This window comes from Ranitomeya variabilis, chromosome 6, assembly GCF_051348905.1.
Source record: "Ranitomeya variabilis isolate aRanVar5 chromosome 6, aRanVar5.hap1, whole genome shotgun sequence".
Lineage (NCBI taxonomy): Eukaryota > Metazoa > Chordata > Amphibia > Anura > Dendrobatidae > Ranitomeya > Ranitomeya variabilis.
Genome location: NC_135237.1, coordinates 287,578,162 through 287,596,829, shown reverse-complemented (window position 1 = coordinate 287,596,829; position 18,668 = coordinate 287,578,162).

The following is an 18,668-nucleotide window of genomic DNA, read 5'->3' as shown; positions in this document are numbered from 1 at the left end:
CGTAGGTTCCAAAAATAATGAACGTACGCAAAGCAAGGTCAGAATCACTTGCTGTGTACATGTGCCGTCTTTTGTTACTTCTTTAAACTACTTCAGGCTTCAAAAGTGATAAAACAAAAATGAATCATCCCTTTCCCTTTTTATACTTCTTCTTGGATGACTGTTTTATGAAATTTGTCAAACATGTCATGGATTTGGGACATAGAGCCATCCATATGCATCAGTCCAGGAGAGCATGGTGGCTCAGTGGTTAGCACTGTTACTTTAGTTACTGTTACCCCTGGGGTCATGGGTTCAAATCACGCCAAGGACAACATGGCGACAGTGCCATCAACATCTGTAAAGCGCTGTATAAGTGAGTAAAATAAATAAATTAACCTGGGACAAATTGTTGTTTTTTTTTCAAGATTGAGAGAATATGTATTCCAAAACTCAGATTAACAGGAAACTGTGAGAAGAGTTTTTATACTAACAAAGACGTCTCTTAATGATAAAGAAGAAATTGTACAGGACCCAAATCCTCTGCGTGTGTTACTTGTTGTATGCTTTTCCAGAAATACAAGAGGGTGCTGCATGACCAGAATATATGAAAAAAATAAACCCAGCCAAATTCTGGCATCAGAATCAGAATATATGCATGTAGCACTTTATAAGAGCCTAAAAACAATTTATATTCTGATACTTAAAAGCTTGATATAAATTTTAGGCTTTGTGGGTTTGTACAAAGTACTGATAGTACCTGGCCGGTAATAATTTAGTACATATGATGCAAGGCTAAACTTTACGTTTATTAGTGATCTACTGTGCATATGCTAATATCATGACATGTAGTTCAGCACTGTTCATTCTGACCATGATTACCTCACTGCATAAACATGTCTAAAAAGAAAATCAGACATATTACATGCAGATTAACTAGGTGCCTGAGTCAGAACCTAACAAACAGTAGTGGTAAAAGTCACATTCCTACGTTCCCTTGATAGAAGGTTTCAATGGATTAAACATCTGGAAAAAATAATCCTCAATATAATTAGTAAAAAAAATGTGTAGGAATTTCTCAATATTATATCTTGATGCATTCAGGTTATAGGAGTTATTTCATAGAACTTGGTTAATGTGACAGAAGACTTGACTCTATGGGGGTGTTTTTAATGGCCCATTGGATGTTTGTGTGTGGGATGCACAGCACATGAGAGCAGTGTTAATGTGTGTGCGGGCTTCATAGTATGTGGCAGGCACTGAGGGGCATTATACTGTGGGGGGGACCCTGTGGTGGCTTCATACAATGTAGGCGTACTATGGGAGATTCATAATGTAGGTATAGGGACACTATGGGGTATCATAATGCATGGGGAAATTGTGGAGCATTATACTGTGTGGGGACATCATATTGTGTGAGAATGTAACAAGGTGGCACGGGGTGATAGTCATGGGCGAATCTACACAGTCAGTGAGCACCCCGGCTCCTTGCACATGAAACAACAGGTGACATCCCAGGCCTGCGGTAGAGTCATTTACCTTCATCACAAGCTCACTTCAACTGCTGGGAATTTGTCCTCCGGATGCACCACAAGCCACAATTCTGTTCCAACGTTTGAACTTTTAATGAGTGTCACGATTCACACCGTGACTGTCAAGATCCCTTAGCCGCTGCCCACAATCTGTCACGGATTGGGGTGACTTTAGACCAGCAGACGGCTATCACATGTGCAGGGGGGCTTATCCTAGTTATCCCTCCACTGCCACAATGTGATGAAAAAACACACACGAGGCTATTGACCTCTTGTTTACAGCAGGGGCTTATTTTAGGTATCCCACTGCTCTTCAATATACCATGAACTGCAGGGATTTGTGTCTATCCCGCTTGCAGTTCCACTTAACACTTGCAGCTCTCTGGCGCCCCCCTTACTCTCAGGTCAGATTAGGTACTGCACCTGGGGTAATTAGTCGCCAGAAAGGCTGCCTGCTATGTACTGGCTATTGGGCGCACTACAGCAACGCGATAACTACTCCCACTCAGGCAGGAACAATAATTATCAAGCCGCAGTCGCTACAGTGACCCCCCAACAGCCGGCACACGGTAAGCTGCCACCAGCACCGATTAAACGGGTTCGGCTGCTAACCCCCAAAATAGTAGCGTAATTCCCTTCAGAGACAGGGTACGGTTTAGGGCAGGAAGAACGAACTAGTATTAAAGAGTATACCCCATAAATGATTTTTAGGCAGTGTTTATAAAATATTTTACAAAGATGTTACAAATGAGACAATTGCAAATATGTACAAGGTAATTATGAAAATAAAAGGATTAAATGAAGAAAAGATAACACTCACATATTCTCAGATCATTGCATTGCAGGCAACCAGACATCCCAGCTCATTTGTCGTGCTGCTCAGGCCTCACAGTAAAAGACAAGAAGAAAGAGCTGGGGATCTGGCCACAAACTTAAGACCTACAGCTAGTGACATCACAGAAAGGGCTGGCTTTTCCAGATCCTCCTACCTTTCAGTCTGAGTACTTTGAATACAAATTGGTCTAATGCTTATAACTCCGTTCCAGTACATATCAGAATCATAGCACACCCAGCATTCAGCTTGTATTAACATGAGCTTTCTTATGAGATCAAATATGTCCTATTATTTACAGAGCAATCCCTACTTCTTCACCAGAGGGAGCTACAAGCCTGTGATTAGAGTCATTGATAGATCCACCGAGAGAGAATAAGAACATCTATTTTCGTGTTTTTAACATAAACGGTTTGCGTAATATCTTACAAAAATGGAACAAAAGACTTTCATGATTCTAGAAGTTTCTCTAACAGTTCCTGCTAACACAAATTTCCCTTGCAGCTATGACCGTCGTAAATACCTTCCGTCCATAAAACTCCCCCACAAGGCAAGCTCTTCTACACAGACAGATAGAAACACAGGGAAGGAAAGAGAACCAGAGAGAGGGGGGGTTTAGCCCCCGCATGCTAGCAAGAAAACTAACTTATGATATTTCATACCATATCGTGACACCTCCCCCTTTTGGCGTGCGCTACGGCGGCAGGACCGCTCGGTATGCCTCCATGCGCACCTCCGTGGGTTCACCCTGGCGGGAGAGTCCATCTGCATTACCATGCTCTTTGCCCGCTTTGTGTTTAATGGTGAAGTCAAATTGCTGAAGGGTAAGGCTCCAGCGTAGCAACCTGCCATTGGTTCCACACATGGTGCTTAGCCAGCGCAGAGGGTCGTGGTCGGTCACCACAGTGAAGGTGCGCCCGTACAAGTAGGGCTGCAAGCGCTGCAGGGCCCAGACTATGGCCAGGCACTCCTTCTCAATGGTGGAGTAGGCCACTTCCCTCGGCAAAAGTTTCCGGCTCAGGTACAACACGGGGTGCTCTTGGTCCTCCGAGTCCACCTGGCTGAGCACAGCACCAAGGCCAAACTCGCTGGCGTCGGTCTGTACCAAGAATGGTCGACTGCTGTCGACTGCTTTCAACACAGGGGCGTTGCACAGTGCGGTTTTCAACGCCTGGAAGGCCCCCTCACAGCCATCTGTCCAGTTGACGATGTGGGGTAGCTTCTTCCTGGTGAGGTCCGTCAAAGGTTTTGCCAGGCTACTATAGTGCTGCACGAAGCGCCTATAGTACCCTGCAGTGCCCAGGAAGGACATCACCTGTTTCTTGTTCCTGGGAGTGGGCCAGTTCACGATCACGCCCACTTTGTCAGGCTCTGGTTTTAGGGTGTTTCCGCCTACCCGGTGCCCCAGGTAGTGAACCTCCCTCATGCCCATCTGGCACTTTCCCGGCTTGATAGTCAGTCCTGCTCGGTGAATTCGCCCGAGCACCTCCTCGAGATGCTGCAGGTGTTCATCCCAGGAGGGACTGAAGATGGCAATGTCATCTAAGTACGCCACAGCGTACTTCTCCAGTCCCTGAAGCAGGAGATTGACCATCCGCTGGAAAGTGGCAAGGGCATTCTTCATGCCGAAGGGCATGACCGTGGACTCGTACAGTCCAAAGGGTGTGATAAAGGCGGACTTCTCCTGCGCCTCGGGGCTCAGGGGAATCTGCCAGTATCCGCGACTCAGATCCATTATTGTCAGGTATTCTGCGCCAGCTAACTTCTCAAGCAGCTCCTCGATGCGCGGCATTGGGTGCGCGTCAGAGGCTGTAATGGCGTTGAGCCCCCTGTAGTCCACGCAGAACCGGGTGGTCCGGTCCTTCTTTGGCACGAGAACTACAGGTGAGGCCCACGCGCTCTTTGACCGTCGAATCACCCCCAGCTGTAACATCTCATCGATCTCCTGGCGCATAATCTGCTGCACCTGGTCAGAGATTCGATAGGGTGTTCGCCGTAGTGGGGCGTGATTCCCGGTGTCCACCTCATGGACCGCTAACTCAGTCCTTCCAGGCCGGTTGGAGAACACGACCCGGAAGGGTTCCAGCATGGTTTGCAACTGCAACCGCTGTGGTTCATCTAGCGAGGCGCTTACCTCCACGTCCTCAATGGACCCACGGGCCTTGGCTTGGGCCAGCATGTCCAGGAGGGTGTCTTCCTCCCCGTCTTCGGGTAAGCTGCAGACCGGTAGGACGAAAGGTTCACGTTCGTGATGAGCCTTCATCATGTTGACGTGAAAGGCCTTTCGCCTACCCCGCGCGTGGTCAAGCGTGACCACGTAGGTGACCGGGTTGAGCTGTTGGTGGACGACGTACGGGCCCTCCCAGGCTGCCTGAAGCTTATCCGTTGGTACAGGAACCAGCACCCACACCTTTTGACCCACGTGGTAGGTCCGCTCCCGGGCGTTCTGGTCGTACCAGTGCTTCTGATCAGCCTGAGCCTGCATCATGTTGTCATGCACCAACTGCGTCAAGGTCTGCATCTTGTCACGGAGCGCATGACATACTCCACTATGGACACTTCAGAAGGGTTCGGCTCCTCTTCCCAGGATTCTCTTACCAACCCAAGGGGTCCTCGGACTCGCCTGCCGTACAGGAGCTCGAAGGGGGAGAACCCCGTCGAGGCCTGCGGAACCTCTCTGTAAGCGAATAGCAGGTGTGGGAGGTACCGCTCCCAGTCGCGCCCTTGTGTCTCAACCAGCATGCGTAGCATCTGTTTGAGGGTACCATTGAAACGTTCACACAAGCCATTGGTCTGTGGGTGATACGCACTCGATACCAGGTGCTTCACCTGCATTTTCTTACAGAGAGCCTCCATTAGGTGAGACATAAATTGGGTCCCTCGATCAGTAAGCATTTCCCTGGGAAATCCTACCCGTGAAAAGATGGCCAACAGGGCATCCGCCACCTTATCTGCCCTAGTTGACGACAGAGCTACTGCCTCTGGGTACCGGGTAGCGTAGTCTACCACAGTAAGAATAAATCGCTTTCCAGAGCTGCTGGAGACGGCCAGCGGGCCCACAATGTCCACCGCAATCCTCTGGAAAGGCTCCTCTATCACTGGCAAAGGGATCAGGGGAGCCTTAAGAGCAGGCCCCGCCTTCCCCACTCTTTGACAGGTGACACAGGAGCGGCAGTAGTTTGACACCTCTGTCCCCATCTTAGGCCAATAGAAGTGTTGAGACAGCCGGGCCTTAGTTTTGCTGATACCCAAGTGTCCAGCTAGCGGGATCTCATGGGCAATCCGCAACAACTCACCCCGGAATTGCTGTGGGACGACCAGCTGTCTTTCCCTCAACCACTCCTTTTGTGATTCTCCGGGTACTGTCTCCCGGTACAACCTTCCTCCTTCCCAGAACACCTTCTCCTTATCAGTTTCAGAGAATGACGTCCCGGCGAGTTGTCTCAAACTCTCTAGGCTCGCATCTGTGTGCAGAGCGGCCTTAAACTCCTGGCTAGGGGAAGCCAGAAGTGACGTTAGGGTCCCTTCCCCACGGGAGCCCTCTGGGACCTGTTCTGGGTCCACCTCTGGTTCAATCATACTGATGACTGAGGAGGGTCCGGAAGGCAGACAGGTATCTGCGTTCCGGGCACTCTGACTGCGGGTGACAGCAGCTACGTAGGCTGTCTCCCCGGGGATTTCTACAGACCCAACAGCCGACGCTGCTATGGGCTCTACCTCCCCATCCACCCCCATTACCTCAGGAGCATTGCTACTTATGGGCCAGTTACCTTCCTCGGTGGCACTGGTCAATTGCATGGCATCACCTTGCTCACGGTTCCCATGTATCTCCCCATTTCTTGTAGCACCGACACTTGCCCCTGCTAGGGGTTCCTCAGCCGTCTCACTCCGCAGAGCGACGTGGCTGAGCACTCCTGTACCTATGGACACATCAACTTTCACAGAAACATTATTATCAGATACAGTTGGCACAGGTACAACATTTTCACCATCAATCCTAGGGAAAAAATGGTTAACAGATGCATCACTACAAGATAAAGCATGGTCAGGTAACACATGCGATTTCCCATCATCATCATCATCATCATCATCATCAGGGTTAACTTTACCCTCATTAGTAGATTGGGGAGGAGGGTCATCCACGAAGTATGCAACCAACCTCCCCAAATCAGTCCCCAACAAAACATCAGTGGGCAAATTATCAGACAGCCCCACTTCCTTCACCCCGCTCCCGGCACCCCAATTAATAAAAACCCGGGCCATTGGCAAGGGACAGCTGATGCCCCCAATCCCAGTGACAGTTAGGGTTTTCCCCGGAATGATTTCTTCAGGGGCCGCCAGTTCGGGTCGGATGAGGGTTCGTTCAGCCCCGGTGTCCTTGAGGCCTGTAGCAACACGACCTCCCACAGTGACGGGCTGTACGTTGTCACACACCCTCCCAACCACACCACCCACCAAAAGAACAGCTGCATTAGGCCCTGGGGCCTGGGATGAGGGGTTCTTCTGCTTGGCTGGACATTGGTGACTGAGGTGTCCAGTCTGCCTGCAGTGGTAACACTGGCGAAGTTCGGTGGTAGGTCTGGTGCTGTTGGCCACGGGGACAGGACCTCTGGTGTGTTGGCTGGCAGGGGTACTGGCGTTGGCTGCAGGCTTACCCCCTCTCCAGCTGGTGGTGACTGGCTTCCGCACTTCCGATCTACGGTTGGCCTCATAGGCATCGGCAATCTGCGCTGCTTTCGTCACGTCTTTGGGTTCTCTGTCCATCACAAACTGTCGCACCTCAGTTGGGCAAAGACGGAAGAACTGGTCTTTGATCATCAGGTCTCGCAGCTGTACAAAGGTGGTCACTGACAGTCCTTGGGTCCACTGGTCAAAGCGGGTCCCCAGTCCATGCACCACATCACTGTAACTGTCGTGTGGGCCACGTTGGAGGGTCCGGAACTTTTTACGGTACACCTCGGGTGTAAGCTGGTACTTGGCTATCAGAGCCTGCTTGATGGCCTCATAGTCACCATCTTGTTCTTGAGGGAGTGCAGCAAACGCTTCCAGAGCTTTTCCTCTCAGCCCTGGTGTCAGGTACCGTGCCCATTCTTGTGTAGGCAGCTGGTACTGCCTGCAGGCTTTCTCAAAGGCCCGCAGAAAAGTGTCCAAGTCCCCATCCTTTTCCATAACAGGAAAGTGGTCGGGCCGGGGCTTTGGCGTCTGAGCGCTGCTGGGCTCACGGCTGGACTGGGACGACCCCTGCATTTGCAGTTGGGCCATCTGCAGCTGGTACTCCCGCTCCGCTTGGGCCTCTCGCTCGGCTCGCTGGGCCTCTCGCTCAGCTCGGGCCTCAGCCTCCTGCCGGTATTGCTGAATCAGCTGCCGACGTCCCTCATGGTCGTCAGTGGGGAATTCTTTCAAGGCTGCCTGCAGGTGGGGGTCCAATTCGCCCGGATTGCTAACGGGGCGAGCATTCAGTGGTTGGACCTCTGCTGCAGCACCATGTTCGCTGGTGCTGGCATCTGCGGCTTCTGGGCTCTGTGAGTGGTCTAGAGCGGCTTCCCATTGCATCAGGACTGCGACCAGTTGGCTTTTGTTTTTGTTTGCATAGTCAATGTGCTGTGACTTGCACAAGGCCACAAGGGTGTCTTTGGTCTGCTGCTCATAAAAGGTTTCTCCCAGCACAACCATGGTTGCCAAATAAAAGATAGGATAGAAAAACGAAGAAAAAAGGGAAGGGATAATTACCAGTACACAATTGTCTCACAACTAATAAACACTGAGTTCGTTCTCCAAACTTATTTGCGCAGAGTTCTCGCAAGAACTTTCTGCAAGTTTTTAGTGAGAGGAATGATTGCTCAAACCAAATCACTAATGCTCTAATATCCCACCGCCTTGCCACCAATTTGTCACGATTCACACCGTGACTGTCAAGATCCCTTAGTCGCTGCCCACAATCTGTCACGGATTGGGGTGACTTTAGACCAGCAGACGGCTATCACATGTGCAGGGGGGCTTATCCTAGTTATCCCTCCACTGCCACAATGTGATGAAAAAACACACACGAGGCTATTGACCTCTTGTTTACAGCAGGGGCTTATTTTAGGTATCCCACTGCTCTTCAATATACCATGAACTGCAGGGATTTGTGTCTATCCCGCTTGCAGTTCCACTTAACACTTGCAGCTCTCTGGCGCCCCCCTTACTCTCAGGTCAGATTAGGTACTGCACCTGGGGTAATTAGTCGCCAGAAAGGCTGCCTGCTATGTACTGGCTATTGGGCGCACTACAGCAACGCGATAACTACTCCCACTCAGGCAGGAACAATAATTATCAAGCCGCAGTCGCTACAGTGACCCCCCAACAGCCGGCACACGGTAAGCTGCCACCAGCGCCGATTAAACGGGTTCGGCTGCTAACCCCCAAAATAGTAGCGTAATTCCCTTCAGAGACAGGGTACGGTTTAGGGCAGGAAGAACGAACTAGTATTAAAGAGTATACCCCATAAATGATTTTTAGGCAGTGTTTATAAAATATTTTACAAAGATGTTACAAATGAGACAATTGCAAATATGTACAAGGTAATTATGAAAATAAAAGGATTAAATGAAGAAAAGATAACACTCACATATTCTCAGATCATTGCATTGCAGGCAACCAGACATCCCAGCTCATTTGTCGTGCTGCTCAGGCCTCACAGGAGAAGACAAGAAGAAAGAGCTGGGGATCTGGCCACAAACTTAAGACCTACAGCTAGTGACATCACAGAAAGGGCTGGCTTTTCCAGATCCTCCTACCTTTCAGTCTGAGTACTTTGAATACAAATTGGTCTAATGCTTATAACTCCGTTCCAGTACATATCAGAATCATAGCACACCCAGCATTCAGCTTGTATTAACATGAGCTTTCTTATGAGATCAAATATGTCCTATTATTTACAGAGCAATCCCTACTTCTTCACCAGAGGGAGCTACAAGCCTGTGATTAGAGTCATTGATAGATCCACCGAGAGAGAATAAGAACATCTATTTTCGTGTTTTTAACGTAAACGGTTTGCGTAATATCTTACAAAAATGGAACAAAAGACTTTCATGATTCTAGAAGTTTCTCTAACAGTTCCTGCTAACACAAATTTCCCTTGCAGCTATGACCGTCGTAAATACCTTCCGTCCATAAAACTCCCCCACAAGGCAAGCTCTTCTACACAGACAGATAGAAACACAGGGAAGGAAAGAGAACCAGAGAGAGGGGGGGTTTAGCCCCCGCATGCTAGCAAGAAAACTAACTTATGATATTTCATACCATATCGTGACAATGAGCATGAGGTAACAGGAGGAAAATAAAGTAATGCTTCCTGCGCTTTCCCTGCATCTTCAACTATAAACAGCATCAACGGCTCCCAACCTGTTTTTTGGGAACTTCAACAGTCCTTCTGGAGTGCAAGGGCCCGTCCACGCAGCCCGACAGTCCGTGGCAGCTTGTATCCCCCCCACCGGGGTACCCTTTGTTCCTGGATGTGGAGAACGTCTTACCCTGGGCAATGTGTCGGGTGTCTGCTGCAAGGCCAGGAATCCTTTTCCTGTAAACCTGTTTCACAGTCTCTCGGGCGAACTCCTCCCAACAGTGTAATCCTAGGTTGCCTTTCTATCCCTAAGCTTGTGCATAACAAACACAGCACATTGCATTGGTAAAACATTGCACATTTATATATGACTTCTCCATATAAAACATGAGGGAACCATTAAGGTGCCGCATGGGCTCAGTGTGTAGGAGAGAGGAGGCAACTGAGGTTTCCTGCCACCTCCTTATGAGAATACTAATGGGCTCTACTAAGATCACTATTTCTGTGTGAACACAGCTCTATCACTGTTCGTAATCCAGTCTCGATGATGGCTGTTTTGGCTGCGGTAACCGCCTGGATGAGGTTAGGGAGTGGCACACTCGCTCACTGTGGGGGACCTGTGACTCTAAGCCTGCTTCATGAATGTAATGACACTCAAGCTGCACATTAAGACAGGAGGTCTAGAGTTATCTCACATTTAGGATCTTTTGAAAGCTAGTTGATAGTTATAGACATTGTAATGATCAGTGCAGGTTATATGCTAGAAGGCTAATATGGACTTACAGTAGCTACAGCATTTCAGTGGGCAGTATCACACATGATAGACTGAGCTACAATAGCTCAGCAGACAGTATCACACATTCCCTTCAGTCGCGGTGATGCGACCCCTGCAGGTTGTCCTCATATGACCTGGAGCGTGGGAAAAAGTTCCCAGGCTGCAGTTCATGAGAACATCCAGCAGGGGCGCATCACCGCGACTGAAGGAAATGTAGGTCAATGACCTACATTTCCTTCATTCGCCGGGGAATTACAAGCACGAGCACAGCTGCATTTGCAGGGCTCCTGCTTGTAAATTATTTTAACCCCTTCAGATGGATTACCTCGTGGGACGTGACGGGTCAGCAGAAGGTATGTATATTGTGGGTTTATTGTTTTGCCAAGCGAGGGTCTGCAAATGGATTGAGAGAGCAATAAAATATTAAAACAACCGCTGTGTTTATTTCATTAAAATACTTTTAAATCATGTGTGTGTGTGTTTTTTAACCCTTTCAAACAATTGGATTAATAATGGATAGGTGTCATAATTGACGCCTCTCCATTATTAATCTGGCTTAATGTCACCTTACAATAGCAAGGTGGCATTAACCCTTCATTACCCCATATCCCACCGCTACACGGGAATGGGAAGAGAGTGGCCAAGTGCCAGAATAGGCGCATCTTCCAGATGTGCCTTTTCTGGGGTGGCTGGGGGCAGATGTTTTTAGCCATGGGGAGGCCAATAACCATGGACCCTCTCCTGGCTATTAATATCTGCCGTCAGTCACTGGCTTTACCACTCTGGCGGAGAAAATTGCGCGGGAGCCCACGCCAATTTTTTCCGCCATTTAACCCTTTATTTTAGCAGCTACAGCGCTGAAATTTTGCACATACACACTACTAACATTAGTAGTGTGGAATATGCAAAAAAAAAGGGGATATGAGATGGTTTACTGTATGTAAACCATGTCTCATATCCTGTCGGGTTTAGGCAGGAGAAATGAAAAGCCGGCAATAGAATTACCGACTTTTCACTAACACCGCTGCGTATTTCTCGCAAGTCACACTGCTGGTCCGTGTGGAATCCGTATTTTTCTCGCCCCCATAGACTTTCATTGGCGTATTATTTGCGCAATACGCTGACAAACGCAGCATGCTGCGATTTTGTACGGCCGTAGAAAGCCGTATAATACTGAACCGTAATATACGGCTGATAGGAGCAGCCCCATTGAGTATAATTGTGCCGTTTATTTTGCGAGTTTTACGGACGTATTTTCTGCGCTCTTACGTCCGTAAAACTCGCCAGTGTGACGCCGGCCTGAGAAAAGAAAAGATCCAGGCTTTTTCTGCCTATTAAACAGTAAAAAAAGCAGCAATCAGATGGCATCCATCTGCTGTCTGTTTTATTCAATGTGTTCACTGATTTAAATTGGTGAGTTTGATATGCAAATTGGATCAAAGACGGACAATGTCTCTGCTTTTTGTGGATGGAATACATAAAACACGTATAAGGAAGGATATTTCCACTTTAAGAACTGGACCCTAAATGCTTTTATATATGTAATATAATAAATGGAGCTGGTACTCACCCTTTCTGTGTCCATAAACAGCACTACCACCGCCACTAATTCATTCTCAATTTTTGCTGCTTTGGCTGCAGTGATGTCTAGTGATGAGCGAGTATGCTCTTTACTCGAGTTTCTCCAAGCATGCTCGGGTGGTCTCTGAGTATTTTGGCGTGCTCGGAGATTTAGTTTATGTCCCCCTAGCTGCATGATTTGCGGCTGCTAGACAGCTTGAATACATGTGGGGATTGCCTGTTTGTTAGGCAATCCCCACATCTTTTCAAGCTGTCTAGTCGGAGACCACCCGAGCATGCTTGGAGAAACTCGAGTAACAAGCATACTCGCTCAACACTAGTGATGTCACCTCGACAGTGTGCATCTCCACTGCAGCCAATCACTGAGCTCACAGGCTCTTTATTGGCAGAGTGTTGAGCTCAGTGATTGGCTGTTGATGTAACGTCACCAATGCCTCCAAAGCAGAGATGGAAGCAGCAGCAGAGAGTGCTAGACCCAGGAAGGGTGAGAACCTTTTCTGTTTGTTATGTTCCATGTACAAAAAGCATGTAAAAATCCCCTATAAGCTGTGTGATCACCTGTTGATATCCACACAGGGTTCAAATGGGTTGCAATGTAGCCACTAGCCTCTGGACAGCCTATGTTCTTGCCTTGTTGGTACTCCTATGAAGTAGAGATGACCATGATTTGTCCTATATGATCACAGGCTCAAGTACTCTATGGGGGCAAAAAATAAAGCGTGAAGTTAAAAAGAAAAAAAAAAGAAAGGATTTATGATATTTAGAATATAGCATAAAACATTAGAAATCAATTTACCCCCTTTGCTACAGTAAGAATAAAGTACTGAAAAACAAATAAAGTAAAAAGGAAGCATATTTTGTAATGCTGTATCTGCAAAAGTCCAGTCTATCAAATTATAACGTTTTTTAATCCATAGTAATATTCATAAAGAGACAAAAGACAAATGCCAAGATTTAAATTGTTTTTATTTGGTCGTTGCACCGCCCACAAAAAATGCAATAGAAAGTTAAATATAAACAACAAGCCCTCTTACAGCTGAACAGGCAGAAAAATTAGTAAGGTTAAGTTCCCACAATGAATTTTTGACACTGCTGCGCAAAAAACACTGCATATTACAGTTCCAACCGAGTGGATGGGAATTATAGAAATCTTCAGCCCACTGTGCTTTTTATTTCAGACAGGGTAAACTGAACTGCGGTGCGTGTTTTAAATCCACAGCATGTCAATTTCTCTTGTAAGTATGCACAGTTTTATGTGCAGATTTTCCCCGCAGACTTGTATTAGATGAGGAACATCCACAGGTAAAAATGCATTTGTGTATTTAGTGAATTCCCACTGAAAATTCATCGAATCATAGAATGTTAGAGTTGGTAGGGACCTCCATGGTCATCTGGTCCAACCCCCTGCTCAATGCAAGATTCACTAACCCATCTCAGACAGATGTCTGTCCATCCTCTGTTTGAAGACTATTTGAAGCCTGTTCCCTTCATTGATAAACCTTACTGTCTAAATGTTTTTTCTAATATCTAATCTGTATCTTCTCCCTTTTAGTTTCATTCTGTTGCTTTTTGTGTTTCCCTGTGCAAATGAGAAAAATGATGATCTCTATATAATATGAAATCTCTTCTTATATTTGTAGACAGCTATTAGGTCTCCTCTTAGCCTTCATTTTTGCATGCTAAATATTCACAGATCTTTTAACTGAAAATCGTAGAACATAGCTTGCAGTCCACTCACCATCCTGGTAATTCTTCTCTGAACTTGCTCCAGTTTTTAGATGTCTTTTTTATAATGTGGTGCCCAGAACTGGACACAGTATTCCAGATGAGGCCTGACCAAGGAGGAGTAGAGGATGATAGTTACTTTACATAATCTAGACTCTGTGCTTCTCATAAAACATCACAAAACTGCATTTGCCTTTTTTTGCTGCCTAATCACACTGTTGACTCATGTGCAGTCTGTGATCTATTGGTATACCCAAGTCTTTTTCACACGTGCTTTTGCTTAGATCCATTCCTCCCATTCTGTATATATCATTTTCATTTTTCTTGCCCAGCTGTAGAATCTTGCGTTTCTTTCTGTCAAATACCTGTAATTTTGCTGTAATTATTGTATTGTTAACGTTGTTACTTATGACTTGCGTTTGAAACTGTTAAACTGTAAAGCGCTGCGGAATATGTTGGTGCTATATAAATAAAGATTATTATTATATTATTTAATACAATATTGATCCCACGCTTAAGGGGATCAAGCGCGGGATCAATATTGTATTACGTGGTTTAGGACTCTTGACACAGTTGGCACTACTCTGTCCGCATCCCAGCAGCTAAGGAGTGTTGTGGTTTCCTAGGGTGAGCATCAGCTTAATCTGTTTAATATTGTTATATTATTATTAAATACCATTCTATTAGTTGCTGCCCAGCTTATCTGGATCCTTCTAAATCCTTACTCTGTCTTCTCTAATGTTAGCTATCCCTCCTGTTGTGAATTCCGTTCTCGGACTCCCTCTGGTGGCTTTGAGCGGAACTGCTGGTCACTGAGGTTGGCTTCTCAGCTGCCCTCGTTTATTGCTATGCTGGCTTCCCTATTTAACTCCACTCAGATCGTTACTTCATGCCAACTGTCAATGTCTCAGTATTGGTTCAGATCTCTCTTGGACTTCTCTGAGGACCTGTCTACTCCAGCAGAAGCTAAGTCCTTGCTAGTTCATTTGTTGTTACTGCTTCCTGAATATATGTCTTAGTACTGCTAAATTCTAGTCCAGCTTGCTATCATGATATTCCCTTGCTAGCTGGAAGCTCTGGGGGTGCAGAGTTGCACCTCCACACCGTGAGTCGGTGTGGGGGTCTTTTTGCATACTCTGCGTGGTTTTTGTAGTTTTTTGTGCTGACCGCATAGTTCCCTTTTCTATCCTCTGACTATTTAGTGAAGTCTGGCCTCCTATGCTAAAACCTGTTTCATTCCTGTGTTTGTGACTTTCCTCTTGACTCACAGTCAATATATGTGGGGGGCTGCCTTTTCCTTTGGGGAATTTCTCTGAGGCAAGGTTAGGCTTCTATTTCTATCTTTAGGGGTAGTTAGCTCTTAGGCTGTGAAGAGGCGTCTAGGGAGAGTTAGGTACGCTCCACGGCTATTTCTAGTGTGTGTGATAGGAGTAGGGTTTGCGGTCAGCAGAGTTCCCACTTCCCAGAGCTTGTCCCAATTTCTAGTTTACTCATCAGGTCATTCTGGGTGCTCCTAACCACCAGGTCCATAACAGTACAGCTGGCCAACAAAGTGTTAATGCATCTCAAAAGAGGGATAAGAGAAGTTCTGAACCCATTTTTTTTCTTTGCAGTGTGTTTTGTCTCTCTTTTCCCCTTAACCTCTGGGTGGTTCAGGACTCAGGTGTAGATATGGATATTCAAGGTCTGTCCTCTTGTGTGGATCAACTCGCTGCAAGGGTACAAAGCATTCAAGATTACGTAGATCAGAATCCGATGTTAGAGCCTAGAATTCCAATTCCTGATTTGTTTTCTGGGGATAGATCTAAGTTTCTGAATTTCAAAAATAATTGTAGACTGTTTCTTGCTTTGAAACCCCGCTCCTCTGGTGACCCCATTCAGCAAGTAAAAATTGTTATTTCTTTGTTGCGTGGCGACCCTCAAGACTGGGCATTCTCCCTTGCGCCAGAAGATCCTGCATTGCTTAATGTAGATGCGTTTTTTTCTGGCGCTTGGATTGCTTTATGACGAACCGAATTCAGTGGATCAGGCAGAGAAAATTTTGCTGGCTTTGTGTCAGGGTCAGGATGAAGCGGAGGTATATTGTCAGAAGTTTAGAAAATGGTCTGTGCTTACTCAATGGAATGAGTGTGCCCTGGCAGCAATTTTTAGAAAGGGTCTTTCTGAAGCCCTTAAGGATGTTATGGTGGGGTTCCCCATGCCTGCTGGTCTGAATGAATCAATGTCCTTGGCCATCCAAATTGATCGGCGTTTGCGCGAGCGCAAAGTTGTGCACCATTTGGCGGTGTCCTCTGAGCAGAGGCCTGAGCTTATGCAATGTGATAGAACTTTGACCAGAACTGAACGGCAAGAACACAGACGTCAGAATGGGCTGTGTTTTTACTGTGGTGACCCCACTCATGCTATCTCTGATTGTCCTAAGCGCACTAAGCGGTTCGCTAGGTCTGTCACCATTGGTACCGTACAGCCTAAATTTCTTTTGTCTGTTACTCTGATTTGCTCTTTGTCATCCTACTCGGTTATGGCATTTGTGGATTCGGGCGCTGCCCTGAATTTGATGGACTTGGAGTTTGCCAGGCGCTGTGGTTTTTTCTTGGAGCCTTTACAGTATCCTATTCCATTAAGGGGAATTGATGCTACGCCTTTGGCCAAGAATAAACCTCAGTACTGGACTCAGTTGACCATGTGCATGGCTCCTGCACATCAGGAAGATATTCGCTTTTTGGTGTTGCATAATTTGCATGATGTGGTCGTGTTGGGTTTGCCATGGCTACAGGTTCATAATCCAGTATTGGATTGGAAATCAATGTCTGTGTCTAGTTGGGGTTGTCAAGGGGTACATGGTGATGTTCCGTTGGTGTCAATTTCTTCTTCTACTCCTTCTGAAGTCCCTGAGTTTCTGTCGGATTACCAGGATGTATTTGATGAGCCCAAATCCAGTGTCCTACCCCCTCATAGGGATTGTGATTGTGCTATAAATTTGATTCCTGGTAGTAAGTTTCCTAAGGGCCGACTTTTCAATTTATCTGTGCCAGAACACGCCGCTATGCGGAGTTAAATAAAGGAGTCCTTGGAGAAAGGGCATATTCGCCCGTCTTCATCACCGTTAGGAGCAGGGTTCTTTTTTGTGGCCAAAAAGGATGGTTCTCTGAGACCCTGTATAGATTACCGCCTTCTTAATAAAATCACGGTCAAATTTCAGTACCCTTTGCCTCTGTTGTCTGATTTGTTTGCTCGGATTAAGGGGGCTAGTTGGTTCACCAAGATAGATCTTTGAGGGGCTTATAACCTTGTGCGTATTAAACAGGGCGATGAATGGAAAACAGCATTTAATACGCCCGAGGGCCATTTTGAGTACCTGGTGATGCCATTCGGGCTTTCTAATGCTCCATCTGTGTTTCAGTCCTTTATGCATGACATCTTCCGAAAGTAACTGGATAGATTCATGATTGTATATTTGGATGATATTTTGGTCTTTTCGGATGTTAGGGAGTCTCATGTGAAGCAGGTCAGAATGGTATTCCAGGTCCTTCGTGCTAATTCCTTGTTTGTGAAGGGGTCTAAATGTCTCTTCGGAGTTCAGAAGGTTTCCTTTTTGGGCTTCATTTTTTCCCCTTCTACTATCGAGATGGATCCTGTTAAAGTTCAGGCCATTTATGATTGGACTCAACCTACATCTGTGAAGAGTCTTCAGAAATTCCTGGGCTTTGCTAATTTTTACCGTTGCTTCATCGCTAATTTTTCTAGTGTGGTTAAACCTTTGACTGATTTGACAAAGAAAGGTGCTGATGTGGTGAATTGGTCCTCTGCGGCCGTTGAGGCTTTTCAGGAGCTGAAACGTCGTTTTTCTTCGGCCCCTGTGTTGCGTCAGCCAGATGTTTCGCTCCCTTTTCAGGTCGAGGTTGATGCTTCTGAGATTGGAGCAGGGGCTATTTTGTCTCAAAGAAGTTCTGATGGCTCTGTGATGAAGCCATGTGCCTTCTTTTCTAGAAAGTTTTCGCCTGCTGAGCGTAATTATGATGTTGGCAATCGGGAACTGCTGGCTATGAAGTGGGCATTCGAGGAGTGGCGACATTGGCTTGAGGGAGCCAAGCACCGCGTGGTGGTCTTGACAGATCACAAGAATCTGACTTATCTCGAGTCTGCCAAGCGGTTGAATCCTAGACAGGCTCGATGGTCGCTGTTTTTCTCCCGTTTCGATTTTGTGGTCTCATACCTTCCAGGTTCTAAGAATGTGAAGGCGGATGCCCTTTCTAGGAGTTTTGTGCCTGATTCTCCGGGAGTCCCTGAGCCGGCTGGTATTCTCAAAGAGGGGGTAATTTTGTCTGCCATCTCCCCTGATTTGCGGCGGGTGCTGCAGGAGTTTCAGGCTGATAGACCTGATCGTTGTCCAGCGGAGAAACTGTTTGTCCCTGATAGATGGACTAGCAGAGTTATTTCTGAGGTTCATTGCTCGGTGTTGGCTGGTCATCCTGGGATTTTTGGTACCAGAGATTTGGTGGCTAGGTGTTGTGAACTCTGTTTTTGGGCTCCCTCTTGTGGTCACAAGTGGTACTGTGTGAGTGCTATCTTTGGGCTCCCTCTGGTGGCTCTTTTTGTCATTCTGCAGGTCTGTGGCTGGGATCAGCTGTCTCGTTATCTGCTAGTTGGTTTCCTATTTAGCTCACTTGGACTTTCAGTTGTTGCCTGCTGTCGATGTATTCAGTGCTATTTTGATCTCTCCTGACTACCTTCGTTATCAGTCTCTCCAAGAGAAGCTAAGTTTCTGTTTGTTCATTTTTTGATCTTCAGTGTTCAATATGTTTCTTGGTTTATTATCTGTCCTTGTCCAGCTTGCTAATATGTGATTTCCTCGCTTGCTGGTAGCTCTAGGGGGCTGAGTTTCTCCCCTCACACCGTTAGTTGGTGTGGGGGTTCTTG